Here is a 23,267-nt window from a genome sequence, read left to right on the forward strand (position 1 = left end):
AATTCTTTGCTAGTTGACTAGTGCACGCCTACTCTTTTGCATCTGTTAATTAGTTTGCAACTCCAGTAACGCGACCAAGGTTCCCCGGGTCACCCATGCGAGCATGAGGGTGCTACAACTGCGACTCTGAGTCACCAAAAAATTGAAACTTGCTTTACTTTCTTGGTATTGCAATGCAACTCCATGCACTAACAGGAGTGTTATAGGGAGTTATAGGGCGATATGTTAGTCGTGGCCCTTGCATAACAGTGACCTATATAATAAATCCCATATACTGCTGGCGGTGTCATGGCTTTCCCTCAGGTGACTGTGAGGTGCTGCTGACATTCCTGCGCACATTCCTCACATAGCTGGCCGGGTAGTCTTGCAGTCGGGCCGCTCTTCTTCCTCCCCCAGCGTTTCCTTTACCTGACTACATTTCCCGGCGTGCCCCGCGGCGGTGCGGCCCCCACGTGGTGCGCGGTAGGGGCGGGGCCGTGACGTCACATTCCTGCATTCCCTGTGTCAGGCTGGAGCTGTCGGCCAGTGTCAGGGAGCAGGCGGCTGGCTCTTCCGGGGGAGCTCACAGGACACTGCCCAGGTATGTACCCGCATGTGCCCGGCCGTGCTGTGACTGCAGTGCCCGGGCTGAGGCCTGAGAGGTGCTTGTTTGTTTGGTCGCTGCCTCCATGTGGACGTGGCTGTGCCCGGCTGGGCTGGTCCTGCTGCTCCCCTCACCAGCTTGGTGTCCTCCCTTTGTTTACCAGGTTGTGAGTGCCAGCTGTGTGACCTGTGACCCCGGGGTGGGCGTGCCCAGCTGTGAGGGCAGTGTGTGCCATGAGCTGTGTGCAGTGTCCAGGCTGAGAGGCCGGCTGTGCATCCTGTATCACACAACTTTATTGTCAGCAAATACCTGACACAACTTTGTACTGCTATCTCATCACTAGCTGAGCCCCATAGCGCCCCCCTGATGCAGCCTGAGCTTTGCAGCATGACTTTGTGGCCATCCCATCCCCATGGTGCCACTAGGTTACCATTCCATTACTGCTGCGCCCCTCTGGCTGCCGTCCCTTCCCCGCAGCTGTCTTTCTTTCCCCATGGCGCCCCTTTTGCTTCCAGCCCTTCCCTGCAGGTCCATTGTGTTGCTGTCCCATCCCCATAGCATCTCTGTGTTGCCGTCTCAGCCAAATGGTGCCTCTTTGTTGCCATTGAATCCTCACAGATCCACTTTGCTGCCATATCTTCCCCACACTGCCTCTGTATTATTATGCTATCCCCATCATGCCCCTGTGTTGCTTTCCCACATCACCTCTGTATTACTATGCTATCCCCATCATGCCGCTGTGTTGCTTCCCCACATCACCTCTGTATTATTATGCTATCCCCGTCATGCCCCTGTGTTGCTTTCCCTTTCCCACATCACCTCTGTGTTACAATGCTATCCCCATCATGCCCCTGTGTTGCTTTCCCACATCACCTCTATATTACTATGCTATCCCCATCATGCCCCTGTGTTGCTTTCCTGCGTCACCTCTGTATTGTTATGCTATCCCCATCATGCCCCTGTGTTGCTTTCCTGCGTCACCTCTGTATTGTTATGCTATCCCCATCATGCCCCTGTGTTGCTTTCCCACATCACCTCTGTATTATTTTGCTATCCCCATCATGTCCCTTTGTTGCTTTCCTGCGTCACCTCTGTATTATTATGCTATCCCCATCATGCCCGTGTTGCGTTCCCTTTCCCATCTCACCTCTGTATTATTATGCTATTCCCATCATGCCCCTGTGTTGCTTTCCCTTTCCCACATCATCTCTGTATTACTATGTTATCCCCATCATACCCCTGTGTTGCTTTCCCACATCACCTCTGTATTACTATGCTATCCCCATCATGCCCCTGTGTTGCTTTCCCACATCACCTCTGTATTACTATGCTATCCCCATCATGCCTGCAGCACCTCTTTGTTACCATCTCATCCCCCATGACACCTCATTGTTGCCCTCTCAGCTAAGTTGCGCATCTTTGCTGCCAATGAAACTGTCCTAACCCCCACAATGCGCCTCTGCTGACATTGGAGCCCATGGTATCCCATTGTATCCCATCCCTATGGATCCCTACATTACCCCCTTAGCTCAGTGGTGCCTCCTTGTTACCATTGACTCTTCATAGATCCGCTTTGTGCCCACAGAGCCGCTTTATTGCCTTGCCAGTGGAACAACCAAAACTTCAGGTTTGGCTAGTGATTAGACTGCAATCTCTTCTGTGTCCCCCACATGTGGCGGTCGTCATCGTCCAGCCCCCTCCTCTGAGCAGCATAACCTGGACAGAGCATGGGGCCGGGCATGACGCAGTATTCTGTTGTGCTTTCCTGGGATAGCTGGCTGACAACCATCATGGATGCCTTTACATCTCCAGGTTGTCATCCAGCTTTCCCAAACCTCTGAACAGAAGATTTGGTTATACCATCATATTGGAATAGCAATGGTCACTCAGTAGTCTTGGAAAGCTGTGTATACACTATAGAGTGACTGTCACCTGACCTCTCTAAATATCTGGCTCCCCTGGAGGTTGTCACATTTCCATGGAAACTTTTTGGGCTGTGTTTAGGGGTGTAGATGTCCCCAAATCTTATAAAGTACAGTTATCTAAATCTCTACAATGTCTGATACATGTTATGTTTTATTTCTTTTGCAAGATCTCTGTTTGCTGTCAGGCTTTTGGGTGAGCTCCAGCTGTACCTCTAGAAAGACTGGAAACCTCTTCTGACCCCGTCCTGCTGACATCGTAGAAGGTTTGTTACAGTGTGTCACTGCGTGTGAAGCAGCACAAGCCTCTCCTGGCCAGGACTGATACTAACAGTGATACATTGTGACAAATCTGTGTGAGCAGGAAGAGTTCTCAGGTTATAAGGGGATGCCCGCACAGGACAATGTGCCAATCCACATGAACCACCAAATGTGTGGGCAAATCCTCAGTGGCTGCGCGTCTGCCACCTGTCATTATCCTCCTGAACAACGATGTGACCGTTCATTGACAGCAAGCAGGGATCTGGAAAGTACTAAGTAAGTTACCAAGTCTGGTGTTTGACGTGTTGGTTCTAATCCAAAGCATACAGGAGTAAATAGCGGCAACTTTATTTAGTGAATGAATTTGCTGCATCCTTGGACATCTATGCGAAAGATATTGCAATCTAGGCCTGAAATGAACAAGTTCCGATTTGCTTTATAACTTTTTTACCACTTTTAAGAAGTCGCGAAAAACCTCTCCTTGTGTTTTGCTCACTCTGGGTCCTCCTTTAGCATAGGGGGAGCTGGTGGCGAGCTTTATACTGTCATGGATATAGAGCATGGGCACCTGGGGCCTAAGGGCCCGTCATTAGGCAGCCGCAGCGCCTCAGTCATGCATTACTTAGAAAGCAGAGTTCCTGCATACTCTGTACAAACTTCTTATATAGTTCCCATTCCTTTTGTAGCCGCCCTTGGCTTTGCCTCACAAATCTGCAACAAAAACAAAAAAGCTGCGTTTCTGCAACGTGGGGCCTCGGCCTTAAAGGTGCAGGACTTCTTTGATGGCGTTGGTTCTTATTCTGCATCTTCTCTTAGGAGTCATTCACACAGTGCATTTAAAGCTGCTTTGTAAATAAATCTAAGCCGTTTTGGTGCAGTTTTTATTTTTTAATTCTCTTTTCTCATCAAGTTTTACTTGTGAAATCAAAAACTGCTAAAAAAAAAAAAAAAAAAAAGGAAGCAACCGTTTACATTTTTTTTTTCTGACATAGTGAATGCACTCTTATTTTGCTTTGGAAAAAACAGGATCTTCCACATGAGTATAGTGTGAATTAGCCATAGCGGGGGTGGGGGATTTGCGCTGCTCCTTGTAATGCAATATATAGTGAAGTACTGGACATGTGGGGAATGTCAGGTGCAATTTATAGGGGCCCAGTCCTGGGCCAGAGCCCATACAGGGCCTCCAATCCCCCACCACACCAACTACATTGGAAGCCCATTTTGATTTTTGCAGAGGTACCCTCCTCTCTCCTCTTCCATATCATGGGCACACCATAAACTTCAGATAGGTTAGGGCTCCTCCTCCGCCGGCCACAAGAAGCCCTTATGGGCGAATACCCCTTTAATCCTTTATTACTGTTCTGGATTCTGGATTGCTGACTGCTTGCTTATAAGAATTTCACTTTATTGCTGGATATTACATGTTAGATTTTTTTTTTGTATTGTAAAGGGTTAACTAGACTTTTGGGCTTGCACCCTGTGACCTTTCTGCTATTAAAGCCTTGCATTCCTTGTCACCCTGCCATCCAAATGGGTTTACTACCGATGTCATACATGGTTACAGGAGCTAAATATACACAGGGACATGGGCACAACAACTCCTGCAGGTGCCAATTATAAAGGGTGGTGAAGCGGCCTCACGCCGGCACCTGTAGTAGGGATAGATGAGTGTATTGGGAATATACCCAGGGTCTGCATGGCCTGTTCCTTCTATCCCCCACTCCCCTTTTTGCCTGCCTGTTGCACTATGTCTAGACCCAATGACATGACTGATGCCTGTGTCCCTGCCAGGCTGGTCACTGCAGACTGGCATAGCAAGATGCTGCTAACTCATTCCCGGCTGACTACACTCTCAGATGGAATTTTTTTTTTAATTTTTAGAATTTCTTTGTTAAAGAGGAACCCTACCCTCCTGATAGGGTCTTTTTACTCTATTCATGTATTAGGTGAGCTCTTCCTTTGTTGTGCCCCTTGCCAATGTTGGAATAAGTGGACTATAGGATGTTTCCTTACATAGTCTGACATTGGGCAGATACACACCCCATTGACAAAGGTAATGTTATTTAGTTGTTAATTTATTCTTACATTTCCAGTAGTTGTAACAGAGGAACACCCGGTGATCTCGACTGGTTCTGTAACTGTCTAAGAAGTGAATGTAGAGAGCCACGGACATAGATACTCGCCTCTCCATTCAGTCTAAGCCTGGGCACAGCAGCCAGTGGTTGGCATATCAATTGCGCTGGGGGTCTCAGGACTGACATTCTGTGGATACGTACTGGTCCTAGTGTTAGGGAAGCCACATTTATGGTACACTAGCCTCTGCCCGCAACTTCGTCTGCGTGTTGTTGGCATCGATGATCCGCCTATATTCAGCAAATTGCCGCCGTTCTCCGGCATTTCGATAGCTCTTAAGCTGTCCTGCTGCTGAACTTGTTCCTCACACCGTGCCTGCGATTGTTCCGGCATCTCAGCAGCTCGCTGTGACGCCATATAATGAGCGTGTTTGTTGGCGTTGATGATCCGCCTTCTCCGGCGTTTCGGCAGTTCTTAAGCTGGCCTGCCGTTGAACTCGTTCCTCGCGCTGTGTCCGGAATTGTTCCGGCAACTCGCTGGGACGCCATGTAATGAGCGTGTTGTTGGCGCCGATGATCCCTCTAAGCTCCGCTTGAGGAGAACTCTGTGACTTCTGGTTACCTTCATAGCTCTCATTGTTTTAGAATTGTGCAACAAATTAGATTTTCTTTTTCCCGGCATGTTTAAAAGTAGCAAACTGCCAATGTGGATTAAAGGTCTTTTCCCATCCAGTGTGTCAGCACTGCCTGGAGCAGATCAGATAATTTGCAAATACATGTAAACAATCCACTGAGGGTTAGCGTGTGTTTACATAGAGAGATAACAGACCTGGCAGAGATAAGGCTGCGGAAGAGCAGTGTAATATAGTATGTGAACATAAATTCATAACAGTCGTGAAGCCATGTCATTTACAAAAAGAAACATCCAAACTTTCACATTTATAATATTAGTAGGAGGATAGGAAGGATAGGGTTAGTAGGATAGGATAGAAGGATACACAGGTTCACGCTTGTGCTGGGATCTCTGTTATTTGGGTCCCCGGGGGGACTGAAATGATGGAGAGCCCTTCCGCTATAACAGCGGTTACCCCCAGACCTCATAGACTATAATGGGGTCAGTTGGTTTTCGGCTGTCTGGGATTCTAGGCTGATACATTGTGACAAACCCTCAGCACAGGAGTTCTGGTTTGATTGATTTGTCTCAGGGATACTTTGACCTCAGCTGTAAGAAGAGGAAGGTCAAGAACGTGCTGAGGGTGTATAATATCGTGTGAGAGTAGAATAGGGGTCCCCTGACCCCTTTCTAAAAGCCGAGGCATAGACGAAGGCCTCATACAGGAAGAAGTGAAGTTGACAGGTGCCTGTACCTGTGTGCGACTCTCTGCACTGAAGTCTATGGAGCAATGACCGTTATATGTGCAGCTTCCATTTTGTCTCCCCCCTATAATCAGCCATGTTAGCTTGCTGTATGGGGGCCTGGTCCTGATTTCCCAGAGTTGGGACCCCACCTATTTAGGAGTATACCATATGTGTTTGGAGGGTGGACACTCTTTTAAAGGGATTCTACCATCATATTTTTTGTCGATCACACATAGGAATAGACTTAAGAGAGGTTATTCTTCTTCACGCCGCCATTCGATAGAAATCCCGATTTTTGTTGGGCTGTAAATGAGTTCTCTCGCAGCACTGGGGGCGTCCCCAATGCTGCGAGAGAACGCTCCAGCTCCGCCTCCATCTTCTTCAGGAACGTCCTCTTCACACGTCTTCTTCCGACGCTGCGGGTCAAACTTCTAGGCCTCGGGCAGAGCCAACTGCGCATGCCCACAGGCCTCAAGAAAATGGACGCCTAGAAGTTTGACCCCCAGCGCCGGAAGAAGACGCGTGAAGAGGCTGTTCCTGAAGAAGATGGAGGGAGTTCTCTCGCAGCATTGGGAACGCCCCCAGTGCTGCGAGGGAACTCATTTGCATACTGATGAAAACCAGGATTTCTACCGAACGGCGGCGCGGAGAAGACATCTAAAGGTAGGAGAAGAACAGCCTTTCTTAAGGCTATCAACAAAAATTGTGATTTTAATGGTAGAATCCCTTTAAGCCACCATAAACTGTATTGTATGGGATCCATTCCCTTATTCGTGACTATTTTTTCCATCAGCAGCTTCTATTTCTGTCCACAGGCTTTATTAGGGCCTATAACCCTGTGTGTAGGATTACTGCTCCCATCCGCTTCTGCTCCATGGACTTCTGTACACAACAATCACTGGGGCTTGGCTGCCATTGTTCTCCAGTAATTGTAGGCTTCCCCGCAGTTATAGGTGCGATGCCACCCTCTGTATCAATGACGCCCGTCAACCACTTTATGGTTAGTAAGTAATATTACACTACAGATTAGGAGCAGGACATGACTCCCATCCTCCTCCGCAGGCATTGTGTGTCCTCATAAACTATACACTGGCTGTCATGTAATGTTTGGCTTCTATGGATGGAATTTTTTTTAATTTACGGTAATTTTTTTACAGCAGCAGCAATGCAGAATTCTGCATCTACGTGGTAACAGACTACAAACACAATCTGTGTAGTCTGAGCCTACAAAGTGACTCCACTTCGAATAATAATAATAATAATATAATAATAATACATTTTATTTATATAGCGCCAACATATTCCGCAGCGCTGTACAATTTATAGGGTTCAGATACAGACATACATAACAAAGAACGTCATTTCACACAATGGGACTGAGGGCCCTGCTCAAAAGAGCTTACAATCTATGAGGTAGAGAGGGTGACACAAGAGGTAGCAGGGGCGGCATTGCTTATACAGTGTTCAGACAATTTTGTGCATTAGGAATTGTGATAGGCTTGTCTGAAAAGATGCGTCTTTAGTTTGCGTTTGAAACTGTAGAAGTTGGGAGTTAATCTGATTGTCCGGGGTAGAGCATTCCAGAGAAGTGGTGCAGCTCGGGAGAAGTCTTGTATACGAGCATGGGAGGTTCTGATAATAGAGGATGTAAGTGTTAGGTCATTGAGTGAGCGGAGAGCACGGGTTGGGCGGTAGACAGAGATGAGGGAAGAAATGTAGGGAGGTGCGGCATTATGGAGAGCCTTGTGGATGAGAGTAATAACTTTATATTTTATTCTATAATGAATAGGCAGCCAATGTAGCGACTGGCACAGACCGGAGGCATCGCTGTAGCGTCTAGCCTGATAGATGAGCCTGGCCGCTGCATTCAGAATAGATTGTAGAGGAGAGAGTTTAGTGAGGGGAAGACCGATTAGTAAGGAATTACAGTAGTCAAGGCGAGAATGAATCAGAGAGACAATAAGTGTCTTTAGTGTATCTCTGGTAAGGAAAGGGCGTATTCTGGAGATGTTTTTGAGGTGGAGGTGACATGAACGTGCGAGTGATTCAATATGAGGGGTGAAGGAAAGGTCTGCGTCAAATATGACCCCAAGGCAGCGGGCATGCTGCCTAGGAGTTATAGTAAGGCCTGAGACTGCAATGGATATATCAGGGACAGATCTGTTAGATGGTGGAAACAGTAGTAGTTCAGTCTTAGAGAGATTTAGTTTCAGATAGAGCGAGGACATGATATTAGAGACAGCAGAGAGACAGTCACTGGTGTTCTGTATGAGTGCAGGGGTGATGTCACGGGAAGATGTGTATAATTGGGTGTCATCAGCATAAAGATGGTACCTGAAGCCAAATCTGGCGATGGTTTGTCCAATGGGGGCTGTGTAGAGAGAAAAGAGCAGGGGGCCGAGGACCGAGCCCTGAGGAACCCCAACAGCAAGGGAAAGAGGGGAGGAAACAGAGCCCGCAAATGATACACTGAAAGTGCGGCCTGAGAGATAAGAGGAGAACCAGGAGAGCGCAGTGTCATTGAGGCCAACTGAGCGGAGCATAGTGAGGAGAAGTTGATGGTCAACAGTGTCAAAAGCTGCAGAGAGGTCCAGAAGAATAAGAAGAGAGAAGTCACCATTGGATTTAGCCTTTAGTAGATCATTAGAGACTTTTGTGAGAGCTGTTTCAGTAGAGTGCAGAGCGCGGAAACCAGATTGTAAGGGGTCAAGCAGAGAGTTAGCAGAGAGATAACGGATTAACCGAGAATAAACCAGGCGTTCCAAAAGTTTAGAGATGAAGGGGAGGTTAGAGACGGGTCGATAGTTAGCAGCACAGGATGGGTCCAGGGAGGGTTTTTTCAGTAGCGGGATTATAACAGCATGCTTGAAGGAGGATGGGAAGATTCCAGAAGAGAGAGAGAGGTTAAATATTTTAGTAAGGTAAGTAGTGACAGCAGGGGACAGAGATTGGAGAAGGTGTGAGGGGAAGGGGTCACTACTGCAGGTTGTGGGGCGAGATGAAGAAAGTAGCTGGGAAACTTCCTCTTCTGTGACAGGTTCAAAAGATGAGAATGGACAGTCATAAGTGCGGCTGGTGAGGGGATCAGTACTATCGTAGGTGTGGGAGTCAATGCCACCTGGGGCTTGGGCAGTAATTTCCTGATGGATCTTATCAATTTTATCATGGAAATACATGGCCAGGTCATCAGCACTAAGGTCTGTGAATGGCGTCTGCACCTTGGGTGTGAGTAAGGAGTGAAAGGTTTCAAAAAGCCTTTTAGGGTTGCTTGAGAGAGAAGAGATGAGGGCGGTGAAATAGTCTTGTTTGGCAAGGTAAAGGGCAGAGCTATATGTTTTAAGCATAAACTTGAAGTGGAGGAAATCTGCAGGTGAGCGTGATTTTCTCCATAGACGTTCGGCACACCTAGAGCAGCGCTGAAGAAATCGTGTCTGTGGCGTGTGCCAGGGCTGATGCCTCCTATGTGGGACTTTACGAGTGGAGGGGGGAGCAACCTCATCCAATGCATTTTTGAGGGTATCATTATAGTGACTGGTGGCCAGATTGGGACAGGAGATTGGGACACTTCGAATAATTCCATGTGTGAGTTATATAGGCAGGTATACAATATACAGTCTATGGACTATATGACAGGTGGGCGCTCTGTCCCGTCTTTGTAATGAAATGGGCCTGTATTGTTGTTATATAGGACGTGGGTACATCACGTGTCACTACTGAAGGGCTGCCACTAGCCTGGATGGCCTGGGCACCTTGAGATTGGGTAGGGTTACATAGACAACTTATAGCGGTATTGGATCACTGTGTTATACGGTATAACATAAGAAGGGAATGCCAATGGTACTGATCTGGGTGCAAACAAAGCCTAATGCTGGCCCTACAAAAGAGAGTAAGATTGCTGCCATCCTAGGGGTAGGGGCGGCATCCGAGAGTGTTGTGTGGATCAGTACCATCCGTAAGGAAGCATCTGCAGGGTCTTCATGGTCGTGCCACCGCCCATAAGCCTTTCATCACAAAGTCCAATCATCGTGCTTGGTTAAGATGGTGCAAAGAACATCGACAGTGGAGCGACGAATCGAAGTTCACCTTCTACCATTCGGATGGCAGGGTCTGGGTTTGGCGCCTGCCTGGATGCATTGTGCCCACAGTAAAGTTCTGCGGAGGTGTAGTTATGGTCTTGGGGGTGTTTCTGGTATGGACGGAGACCCTTGGTCCCGGTTGACTCAACGCGAACGCCTATTGCCCTATTTTAGATAACAGTGTGCTTCCTACATTATGGCGGTTCTATGGGTCGGACCAATAGATGACAACGCCAGCTGCCATGTAGCGAGGCCTACCATGGCTTGGTACAGTGACAGTAAGGTTAACCCAGAGCCCAGACTTGAACCCTATTGAGCACCTCTGGGACGTGTTGGATCGACAAACTAAGGGGGGCAACAGCCGGCCAAAATCAGTGAAAGAACTTACCTGTCTTCTCCAATAAAATACCGCTAGCCGTCATACAAAGACTTGTGGAATGCCCTGGAGGGTTGAGGCTGTGACTGCCGCTTGGACCAATGTAGTATTATGCCCAAAGCTTTTATTGCATGTGTTGAGCTGCTGGATATTAGTGAATGGGTGGTAAAGGGGCACAGATAAACGGCAAGTACCCTTTGTGTATGTGGTTGTACTGGGGAATGGCATATCTGTCATTCCCCAGTATATGACATGTGTGCACAGCACTGTGGAGACAGCTGCCATTGCTGCAGCGAGTACATGCCCGCCACCTGCCCTGTGACCTCATCTGTGCCCAGTGATTGACCCCTAAGAACCCTGTCATGATAGTACGTGTAGTTCTGCACCTACTGGAGTACTCCAATGCTCCTCTGGCCTATGGGAACATATGATGACATGTTATATGTGGTCGCCTTATTGGAAAGTGCCCCTGGAGTTGGTGCAGATACATGGGAGCGCCATGGCATCTGTCACAAAGCATAACGGTGTCAGCATGTCCGCCCAGTTCCCGGCTATCATGCGGCCCATTCAGCTGTAAGCGAGCGGCTGGATTGCATTGTCCATACAATAATGCTGTCACAGCTAGGCTTTACACATCTGACAGGCGTGCCCTGATGGGACAAACGCTAGATTTGTCTGGTGTGTTACGAGGCTGTGGGGGAATGAAGCCTTTTGTTGCCTGTCTGCGCTTGCACCAGATCATCCGGCAGTGATACAAGCCTTGTTGAAACATCTGTGGTCCAGGGGGCGTGCGGCGGGGAGATGCAGCGTCCGCATGGCACGGCCAAATCAATGGGGGAAGACAGAATCCGAACACATTTCCCCTTACGAAGAGAAAATTGGTCTTGTATTTGCGAATGAGACTTGTAAGATCTCTGCTTGCTGTCAGGGACATTCAGGCTGCTTGCATAGCCCTGCTCGGCTTCTGTTCACATTTTTGCTATTTTTTTCCCTGTCAAAGCCATGGGCGCTGCATTGGAATATGATGGACTCCATGATAAGACGTTGGGGTCTTTGGGTCGCCACCAGTGTCCATTGTGCGATGCATCCGACATTGAAAAGTTTTTGTCCAAAATCTGATGGCTACATAGTTTGCTCCTATCCTGACACATTGTAACAAAAAGCAGCAAGACTTGGTCAGTGGAGGTTTTACCCTTTTGAAGGCTAGTTCACACGGGGCTAGTGACCGCGTATTCTGGTCCTGATTTTGGGTGGGAAGCTGCGTCAGAATAGGACCAAAATGCGACAGTCGCGGCTTCCGTCAGTCGCGGCTTCCGTCAGTCGCGGCTTCCGTCAGTCGCGGCTTCCGTCAGTCGCGGCTTCCGTCAGTCGCGGCTTCCGTCAGTCGCGGCTTCCGTCAGTCGCGGCTTCCGTCAGTCGCGGCTTCCCGCTCCGGAGTAGGCCCAAATGAATGGGCCTAGTCCGGAGGGTGCTGTTGCGAGGCGGACGCTGGGGCTGACTCAGCCGCAGAATCCGCCTGAAGAAAGGGCAGCTCGCTGCTTTTTTGCGTGAGTGAGAATACACCGCTAGCGCAAACAAGAACACTAGTGGTCTACATAGACCTCTATTGTAAGGGGGTGCTGCGCTCTCTCGGTACACCTGATCTGCATGGGTGCTGGATGTCGGTTCCCCGCAGATCAATATTGATGTCCTTGCCTAAGCCTGAGCTTCTCCTATGCTCTGTTAACAGCATTTAGTGTGATGCTTTACTGCAGCCTCATGGGTATAGGATGTGACCCACGGCACCCCCACTATTACTGAGAATAAAAGGGGCTTTGTTGGACAAAGTAAAACATGTAGGTTTGGTGGCACTATGGTGCGGTCCTTTCTATGTGGGTGTTGTTACCATCCTGTTATATTTGGGTACTGTATTGGTAGGGCAATGTGGTGTATATACTATATGGCGTATATACTATATGCACTATATCATGTCTGCCGGGTACCCATGTGTGGTCCAAACATCAGGTCAGTCTATAGGAAGCAGCACAGTGTGTAACCATATTGGGGGCATTGCCTCCATTACTAGGCCTGAGCATGGGGGTGCAATGATAATGAGGGCTGGAGATTATCTGATGAAACTGACGCCGCCGTCCATGGGGTGTGATATATTAGGCAGTCACTTCCTGCAATTGATGTGAGGGAATTAGCAAAAATGAGCAAGCGTAATGATCTGAGCGACTCTGACATATTGTGATTTATATGTAATACGTAGGACGGTTTTATAGGGGATGTGTCGCAGCAAAACTGCCAAGGATTTCTGTTTAAAGGGATTCAACCATTAAAATGCTAAGTAGGAATAGACTTAAGAAAGGCTATTCTTCTCCTACCTTTAGATGTCTTCTCCGCGCCGCCGTTCGGTGGAAATCCGGATTTACTTATGTATGCAAATGAGTTCTCTCGCAGCACTGGGGGCGTCTCCAATGCTGCGAGAGAACTCTCCAGCGCCACCTCCATCTTCTTCTGGAACGGCCTCTCTGCGCCTCTTCTTCTGGCGCTGGCTTCAAACTTCTAGGCCTCGGGTAGAGCCAACTGCGCATGCCCGCGGCCATTTTCTTGTGGCTGCTTACCCCAGCTTACGGTGTATGCAGCCTCAAGAAAATGGCCGCTTACACCAGTTTACTGTGTAAGAGGCCACAGGAAAATGGCCACGGGCATGTGCAGTCGGCTCTACCCGAGGCCTAGAAGTTTGAAGCCAGCGCCGGATGAAGATGCTGCGAGAGGCCGTTCCAGAAGAAGATGGAGGCGTTGCTGGAGACTTCTCTCGCAGCATTGGGAACGCCCCCAGTGCTGCGAGAGAACTCATTTGCATACCGGAGAAAAGACAGATTTCTACGGAACGGCAGAGCGGAGAAGACATCTACTGGTAGGAGAAGACTAGCCTACGTGTTAGGGAGAAAAATAGCATTTTAATAATAGGATCCCTTTAATACCTTTTTTTATTTATTAGAAATTTTCCATGTCCATATCCTTTTGTATTATTTTTATTTACAGTACTGAAATTCTGGCTCTGGCTACTAAGCCTATTAATAGACTGACAATGGCCATTTCTTTCAGGTTTTTTTTTTTCCTTAATGCAATTGTGACCTAATTTGCATCTCCGACAGGATCACCATAGAAGATAACACCCGCAGTGACCCATCATTACATCACCACTGACCATAGATGATGTCACGGCTTATCTCCTCCCATTCCCTGCACTGAGCATGCCTAGACCTCAATGAGTCGGCTCCAGACTATTGCTGCCTATGGCCATAAAAGTGCTGTAAAGCGTATCACTAAGTGCTGTTAACAGTAACAGAAAACAAGCCGAGGCAAGATGGCCGCCCCCATAACCATGTATAGAAAATAGAATAAAATAATAATTGGAAAATAGAAACCTATACCGTAAATAAAATTGCTGACCCTTTCCTTTTAAGGCTAGGACTACATGGCTATGGGCAGGGTAAGATTATGGGATGGTCACAACCTCCATGTTTTCCCTGTGGTCGGCCTGGCATGGTCTCCATGATGACATAGGACAATGGCCGGGGTTAGCAGCGCTGGCTGCATTGTACACAGGCGGGCTGGCACCCGTAGGCCGCGCGCTGCCAGCGTCTGATTCCTCGTATGTTGCCTGCTTTGTTTAGAGTCCTGGCAGCTGGCCAGCCGGCCCCTGATGTCGGAGCAATGTGATTTCAGCTCTTTGTTCAGGTTCCTGCTTCCATCCTCCTGTCTTTATAAGGATGTTCCTCCCGTCGGCAGTGTTACAAGGAGGTTGGGGACGAAATATTGTCTTGTACCAGGTGGAAGCATGAAAAGAAGCTTCCAAAAACAGCGCTACAGATGTCCACAGGTTGTATTTGGTATTGCAGCTTATTTCCTTTTTCTTCTACAGAGCTGAATTGCAATACCATACACAACCTATGGGATAGTGTGGCGCTCTATCTGAAAGAAAGCAGCCATGTTGTTTGGATTCTGGTCAACCCATTTAACCCGTGACAAGTTTCCTAAATCACATTGTAGATCGGGAGTATTAAGTATTCTGCCTCTGTCCTGTAGATAGAGGGCACTGTTTAGGACAGCCTGTAATCTGCCAATGGGGTTGTACACCACTGGATGTCATAGACAAACGCGGTGGCAGCTGATCACTCAGGAGAAATTGCAGCTAGCGGCCACTGCAGGAGAGGTGTGGTATTACACGTTGACCATTCAGATTAATGGCTGTGCATGTAATACAAGGACAACTTGAGTCCTCCAAGACAATCACTGCTTGTACAGGGCAGTCTGCATTGTGGCCCATATAGGGGGTCCCAAACCGAATCCGTATGAAGCCACAACGCACCCCATGGCATGGCAGACTGAAAATCGCTGGCGGATTTCTGCCACAGATATGTCTATGCACATAGGAAAACACTACCTGGACAAGGCGAGCTGACACCACAGACCGTAGAGGAAGTCAGGGGTATTTCTATAGATGTGGGGTCTTCTTGGCGCTACAGTGTATATCCTATTTGTCATCAGATGGAGGGGGGGAGAATCCTGTTAGACAGCATTGTCAGACTGCTCGCCTGCTGTGCTTTCTTGTTTCATTGACCCCCGCTCTATCTGCACCAAGAGCTTTCTAGAGGTGTTCTTTTCTATTGTGATCCGGTTTGTGCTGTAAAGGAGGGGACTGTTGCAAAGAAAAACCCTACGGAATTGGCAAGCGTCAGTCTATTATTAGGCTTAGCGGATACAGTGAAAATTGCAGGATATTTTATATAAAGTTGGGGATGTGAAAATGAAAAAAAAAAAATTAAAATAAAAAATATGGTAGGTTATTTTCTGATGACACATTCGCCTTTATCTTGCACTGGACTCGCTGTTATTCTGGTGTGCTAGGGGACCCGAACAACACAGGGCCTGTCCACCCCATAGACTATAATGGAGTCTGCCAGTCGTCTGTTTTTCTACCCTTTGATATCCATAGGGTAGGGTTTTATCGGCCACTCTATGGTATTATTATTTGCACACTGTATGACATTATTATTGGGCGTTGTATTGCAGTATTTAGGTGTAAACAATTTGGGTAAATTTTTATCCATGATGGGGACAACGATCTCAAACGATCCCACTGAGTCAATTTGTGGGCCCCACCCCTGAGGATCCCCTGTTATTGCTATCACTGGGAATGGCGGTCTCTGGCCATACAATCCCCATCCAGCGGCCTCCGTGTTCAGCGTCTCCAGCTGGCGATTATCAGGTGCGGCCCGCTCGGCCTAGACTCGCCATTATGAGACCCTTGGCATGGTGTGCTGAGCTGTAATCTTCCGCCTGTTCCCTGGCAACCTCCGCAGACCTTTACTAAGACGGCTACTTATACGGCTAATTATTACACAGCTTTTCACGGGGCTGTCGCTACTTACATGCAGCAGAGCCGACTTCTCGCCTCACAGTGGATTGAAAAGGGTGCGAGTTTTCGTTCTACTAAAGATTTATGAAGTCCATAGCAGCACTGAGTGTTTCAGGAGCTACAGGTGTGAATGGGGTTGTCGAGGATGGGAATGGAGACGGACTGGGGTTATATAGCAAAAGTAGTCTGATCTATGCTCCAGAGCTGCATGCTTAATTCTGCAGGCTTCAGAGCTGAGATTTCCCAGTATTCCCTGTTAGGGATATGTATGTGTACATTGCACTGATGGTGCGATAAGCGGAAAAAAATTATAGACTTATAGAAAGGTATAGGACTCCCGAATCCCTCTGGACGTTATATCCATAGAGACACATAGGTCTGCACAGGAGCTGTGTACACAAAACAGATGCATATCTGACAAGGGTTCTGTAAGCTTATCAATTGATGACCGATCCTTAGGATAGGTCAATTGATGATCGCTGGGGGTCCGAAAACTGGACCCCTGTCTCAGCTGTGTGACCGTTCCCATCCTCCAGGCACTCTGGTTTCTTCCTATACTCCAAAGACATAGGGAATGGAGATTGTGATCTCTCTGGGACAGTGACTACAAGTAAGGCCCAGTTCACATCTGTGTTCGGGTTTCCATCTGGGGAGTCTGCGTGGGGACCCCCCGAACTGAAACCTATATGCATAAAAAAAATCGATTACCTCAGAAAGCCACAGACCCCATAGACTATAATGGGGTCCTTGTGGTTCCTGAATGAAACATACAGAGCAAGCAGCACTTATCTCTCTGCATGTTAGTACGGAATCCGAACGGAAACCACATGGACCCCATTATAGTCTATGGGGTCCGCGGGTTCATTAGGTAACCACTTTTTTATGCATATTGGTTTCCGTTTGGGGAGAACGCAGATGTGATCCAGGCCTCAGTCTAATAAATAATACCACCATATACTGCACGATTGTTCACCACTGCCGACGTTGGCCCTGTAACTTCCATAGTGTTGTAATAGCAGCACGTCGAAACCATGAAGGGGTTAAAAAGTCAGTGGGAGGAGGAGCCTGAGCATGCAGGTTGCAGGGACTGAGCACATACCTGGCGTTCCTGTCATAGCTCAGGGCTGGCTATAGGCATACCGACAATGTGGGATAATGTCATGTTTACAGGTAAAGCTTTGCTTCACTTCACCTTTAAGTGAATACATACTTAGGCCATTGCATTTGCCACCCCTTCCCCCACACCCAAACATATGTGGACACCTGACCATTACACCTTTGTAAGCTTACCGGACATCCCTTTGCAGAATTGTAGGGATTTGGGACTCTATTGTACCCATAATAGACCCTACTCCTTTGCTAAGGTTTTTGGAGAGTGTGGAGACTTGTCGCCATTGAGCAAAAAAAGCAATGGTGAGGGCCGACACTGATGTTGGGGAAAGAGACCAGACTTTCAAACAGTCCTGGATATTCCCGGATTATCCTAATTTTTCAGTAACAATCCAGACAAATTTGTCGTTTCAGTCTGAAAATGTTCTCTGGATTCTCCATTCTTCATTCACCATATCCGTTCCTATACCTGATAATCTTCAGGCCTCTGGTTTATATTGTGTCATTATCAGTCGTGGGCTTGGACTGCGGCCCAGTTACACAGAGATAGCGGTGTGCGGTTACACAGAGCCTCAGCTGTTCTCAGCACAGGTACAGAATAGGAAGCGGCCGCCATCCGACATCAATCACTGAACAGCGGACAGGAATGCAGAGCTTCAGGACACGACAAACCGCCATTCATCAGCCACGACAAGAATGTCCTTGGTATGGGGAGCAGCTGGCAACTGTACATACTGAGCACTGCTACATCATACATGAACCACTGTAGGTCATTCTACTCCCTGCACATCACAAAGGGATCGCCTGGCCAAATTCTGCTCATTGTTCTTCAGTATTTATCTATGGGTAATTTGTCTGTGCTGAGCCTGGTACTTTATATCCTTGCTATAGCGTATTCCAGATAGCTTGATAACTCTTATTATTTATGCAGTTATAGCTATTGCTAAGCTATGGATTTATAGGTTGTTACAGGGTAATTCATATGAATAAACTACTATAATACTCCCCCCCCCCCCCCATGTACAAGAATATAACTACTATAATACTGCTCCTATATACAAGAATATAACTACTATAATACTACTCCTATGTACAAGAATATAACTACTATAATACTGCTCCTATGTACAAGAATAAAACTACTATAATACTACCTTCTATGTACAAGAATATAACTACTATAATACTACCTCCTATGTACAAGAATATAACTACTATAATACTGCCCTCTATGTACAAGAATATAACTACTATAATACTACCTCCTATGTACAAGAATATAACTACTATAATACTGCCCTCTATGTACAAGAATATAACTACTATAATACTGCTCCTATGTACAAGAATATAACTACTATAATACTGCTCCTATGTACAAGAATATAACTACTATAATACTGCTCCTATGTACAAGAATAAAACTACTATAATACTACCTTCTATGTACAAGAATATAACTACTATAATACTACCTCCTATGTACAAGAATATAACTACTATAATACTGCCTCCTATGTACAAATATATAACTACTATAATACTACCTTCTATGTACAAGAATATAACTACTATAATACTACTCCTATGTACAAGAATATAACTACTATAATACTGCCTCCTATGTACAAATATATAACTACTATAATACTACTCCTATGTACAAGAATATAACTACTATAATACTGCTCCTATGTACAAGATTATAACTACTATAATACTACTCCTATGTACAAGAATATAACTACTATAATACTACTCCTATGTACAAGAATATAACTACTATAATACTGCTCCTAGGTACAAGAATATAACTACTATAATACTACTCCTATGTACAAGAATATAACTACTATAATACTGCTCCTATGTACAAGAATATAACTACTATAATACTGCCCCCTATGTACAAGAATATAACTACTATAATACTGCTCCTATGTACAAGACTATAACTACTATAATACTACTCCTATGTACAAGAATATAACTACTATAATACTACTCCTATGTAAAAGAATATAACTACTATAATACTGCTCCTATGTACAAGACTATAACTACTATAATACTACTATGTACAAGAATATAACTACTATAATACTGCCTCCTATGTACAAGAATAGAACTACTATAATACTGCCCCTATGTACAAGAATAGAACTATTATAATACTGCCCCCTATGTAGCATAGTATGAATACTAGTAATAGGACTGGTAAATATAAGATGATGGGTAACTTTATACGTTATGCAGCAGTCACACTATGGATCTGCTCTGCAGGATGGCGGTGACGTGCTGTTGGATAGTCAGTGTTTCCTGGCAGGGGACTATTTTCCTCCGCTGCTTGCTGTGTATCTGGAGCGGGCACACCCCAATTACATAAATTACCTCTTTCTATGAGAGCGCGTCCGGTCCCCCATCTATGAACCGCTCTCCACACTTGAATATTCTAATCCTTGCGTCCACTTTACAAATAACTGGGCTTTAACACTAATGAAAGCCGCCTAATCCCTCCCGTCGGTATCTGGCGGTGAAGCTGCTGCTTCCCTGGAGTAACGGTGGTTTTATATGACATTATTATAGCAGAGAGATGTGACCACTGATTTCCTGCCTGTGGCTCTTGATACTACAAGTCCCAGCATGCAGGCTGATCCACAGGTTGTAAACCACTGAGCTGAACATCTAGACAAGGCCTGTACACACTTTACTGTACGGGTACGGGTTCAGTCTTGTGTGAGGTTTCAAATATACACTTGCAGGGTGGCTACCTATAGATGGCACTAGAGAGGCCGATTTTCTTCCTTCTGGAGATAATATGCATACTTTTTTCCCAAGGTGCATTGTAAATTGCCATAAGCTGTGTACATGACGGTATGTCTACAGGCTTTTCCCATATATCAGAATCTTGTAGGCCCGGTCCGTCCATACATCAGGTGGTCTCCTATTACAAACCCTTTCAATCAAAAATGGAGGCTTACAATAAGTTGTGTGTATGACATCGATCATGTGACCTGTATGACTTGGTGTTTTGCAGGTATGTCCCATACAAGGTGAGGGAAGTCTTGCTGACCCACGTCATGGAGTAAGCCTGCTGTTTACACGCACATTCACAGTCTCGGATAAAGGTGAGAGCTGTATTGGGATCAGTCGGACTAATCCAGTCACATCCCTGTAGCTTGCACGTTGTACACCGTCATTGCCTGCCCAGTGCTAAGTATATTGGTGTATACCGCAATCTGATCTACACTGCAGTGTCCAGTGCGTATTGTCACATCACTCTAGGAATATTGAATGGGTAAGGGTGATCTGCATCATGTCGGGAAGGTATGGAGAATGTGTCATGGCTGCTCTACACTAGACCATTGCTTAAAGGGGAAGTAAATATGAGCTGCAGGACATACTGGTGCTGGACAGATACAGGACATAGACTCGCACTCTGCATTTCTGCATGGCCCTGAAACAGTCCTGTACTGATCCTGAGTTACATCCTGTATTATACTCCAGAGCTGCGCTCACTATTCTGCTGGTACGGTCACTGTGTACATACATTACATTACTTATCCTGTACTGATCCTGAGTTACATCCTGTATTATACTCCAGAGCTGCACTCACTATTCTGCTGGTACAGTCACTGTGTACATACATTACATTACTTATCCTGTACTGATCCTGAGTTACATCCTGTATTATACTCCAGAGCTGCACTCACTATTCTGCTGGTGCAGTCACTGCGTACATACACTCACCGGCCACTTTATTAGGTACACCTGTCCAACTGCTCGTTAACACTTAATTTCTAATCAGCCAATCACATGGCGGCAACTCAGTGCATTTAGGCATGTAGACATGGTCAAGACAATCTCCTGCAGTTCAAACCGAGCATCAGTATGGGGAAGAAAGGTGATTTGAGTGCCTTTGAACGTGGCATGGTTGTTGGTGCCAGAAGGGCTGGTCTGAGTATTTCAGAAACTGCTGATCTACTGGGATTTTCACGCACAACCATCTCTAGGGTTTACAGAGAATGGTCCGAAAAAGAAAAAACATCCAGTGAGCGGCAGTTCTGTGGGCGGAAATGCGTTGTTGATGCCAGAGGTCAGAGGAGAATGGCCAGACTGGTTCGAGCTGATAGAAAGGCAACAGTGACTCAAATAGCCACCCGTTACAACCAAGGTAGCCAGAAGAGCATCTCTGAACGCACAGTACGTCCAACTTTGAGGCAGATGGGCTACAGCAGCAGAAGACCACACCGGGTGCCACTCCTTTCAGCTAAGAACAGGAAACTGAGGCTACAATTTGCACAAGCTCATCGAAATTGGACAATTGAAGATTGGAAAAACGTTGCCTGGTCTGATGAGTCTCGATTTCTGCTGCGACATTCGGATGGTAGGGTCAGAATTTGGCGTCAACAACATGAAAGCATGGATCCATCCTGCCTTGTATCGGTAACGGTTCAGGCTGGTGGTGGTGGTGTCATGGTGTGGGGAATATTTTCTTGGCACTCTTTGGGCCCCTTGGTACCAATTGAGCATTGTTGCAACGCCAAAGCCTACCTGAGTATTGTTGCTGACCATGTCCATCCCTTTATGACCACAATGTACCCAACATCTGATGGCTACTTTCAGCAGGATAATGCAATGCCATGTCATAAAGCTGGAATCATCTCAGACTGGTTTCTTGAACATGACAATGAGTTCACTGTACTCCAATGGCCTCCACAGTCACCAGATCTCAATCCAATAGAGCATCTTTGGGATGTGGTGGAACGGGAGATTCGCATCATGGATGTGCAGCCGACAAATCTGCGGCAACTGTGTGATGCCATCATGTCAATATGGACCAAAATCTCTGAGGAATGCTTCCAGCACCTCGCTGAATCTATGCCACGAAGAATTGAGGCAGTTCTGAAGGCAAAAGGGGGTCCAACCGGTTACTAGCATGGTGTACCTAATAAAGTGGACGGTGAGTGTACATTACATTACTTATCCTGTACTGATCGTCAGTTATATCCTGTATTATACTCCAGAGCTGCACTCGCTATTCTATTGGTACAGTCACTGTGTACATACATTACATTACTTATCCTGTACTGATCCTGAGTTACATCCTGTATTATACTCCAGAGCTGCGCTCACTATTCTGCTGGTGCAGTCACTGTGTACATACATTACATTACTTATATGCATAGAAGGAAAGGGGAAAAGGAAGATATACTCAGCCGACTTGCAGTATCAAATCAGTCTCCAATGTGTAGTTTTCCACCCGAATTCTGAAGCTCAGCTCGGAAGTGCACTCCCTCGGCCCGGAGCTGACAATTGGTATATCCACAAGGAGAAATTGATTCCAGCCAAGTTTCGTGGAAAATTGAGAAAAATTCTTTTTTATTGTTAAAAAGACATCAAATCTACGACAGCACACATCTCAAAACAGGAGCATGGGCGTCAGACTGACGCGTTTCGGATTAGTTCCTTTATCGAAGTCTGATCACTTCCGCTTAGAGTCTCCCCTGATATAGTGTCTGAACACACCCTAATATAGGTGATTTTAATATACCACTTAATATGACAGACAAATCAGATGTTAACACAAGGGAGACTCTAAGCACATACATACCATATATACTCGAGTATAAGCCGACCCGAATATAAGCCGACCCCCCTAATTTTACCACAAAAAACTGGGAAAACTTATTGACTCGAGTATAAGCCTAGGGGGGGAAATGCAGCAGCTACTGGAAAATTTCAAAAATTAAAGTGGTCGTAGTTTTTGGGTGCAGTAGATGCTGGGGAAGGGGAGGGGGTATTTTGGTTGTCTGTCTGCCCCTTCCCTGAGCCTGAGGACTGTTTTTCTTCCCCCCACTTGGAATTCAGCCTGGCTGAATATAGAGTATCTGCAGTGCTCCTATTAACCCCTTCCTGATGGAACAGGAGCACTGCAGATAACCTATATTCAGTAGGCCGGGCACTATCAGACACAGGGATACCTAATGTGTATGTGTTTTACAGTCATTTTTTACTTTTCTATGTATTCTAGGGAAAGGAGGGATTAAGAACCTTTATTTATTTTTTGAAAAAAATTTTTTTTCACTATTTTATGG

The 23,267-nt window shown here is 46.4% G+C and overlaps 1 protein-coding gene across 1 annotated transcript in view; it reads left to right on the forward strand.

Moving 5' to 3' along the window:
• Positions 1 to 480: 480 nt before the first annotated feature.
• The window catches only part of CTIF (cap binding complex dependent translation initiation factor), a 145,485-nt gene continuing 122,698 nt past the window's right edge, over positions 481 to 23,267 (forward strand). Inside the window, exons 1-2 of the mRNA XM_075269003.1 lie at positions 481 to 580; positions 20,207 to 20,297. The gene's annotated coding sequence lies outside the window, so the exon portion shown is untranslated. The remainder of the gene's footprint in view (positions 581 to 20,206; positions 20,298 to 23,267) is intronic.

Source organism: Leptodactylus fuscus, chromosome 1, assembly GCF_031893055.1.
Source record: "Leptodactylus fuscus isolate aLepFus1 chromosome 1, aLepFus1.hap2, whole genome shotgun sequence".
Taxonomy (NCBI): Eukaryota; Metazoa; Chordata; class Amphibia; order Anura; family Leptodactylidae; genus Leptodactylus; species Leptodactylus fuscus.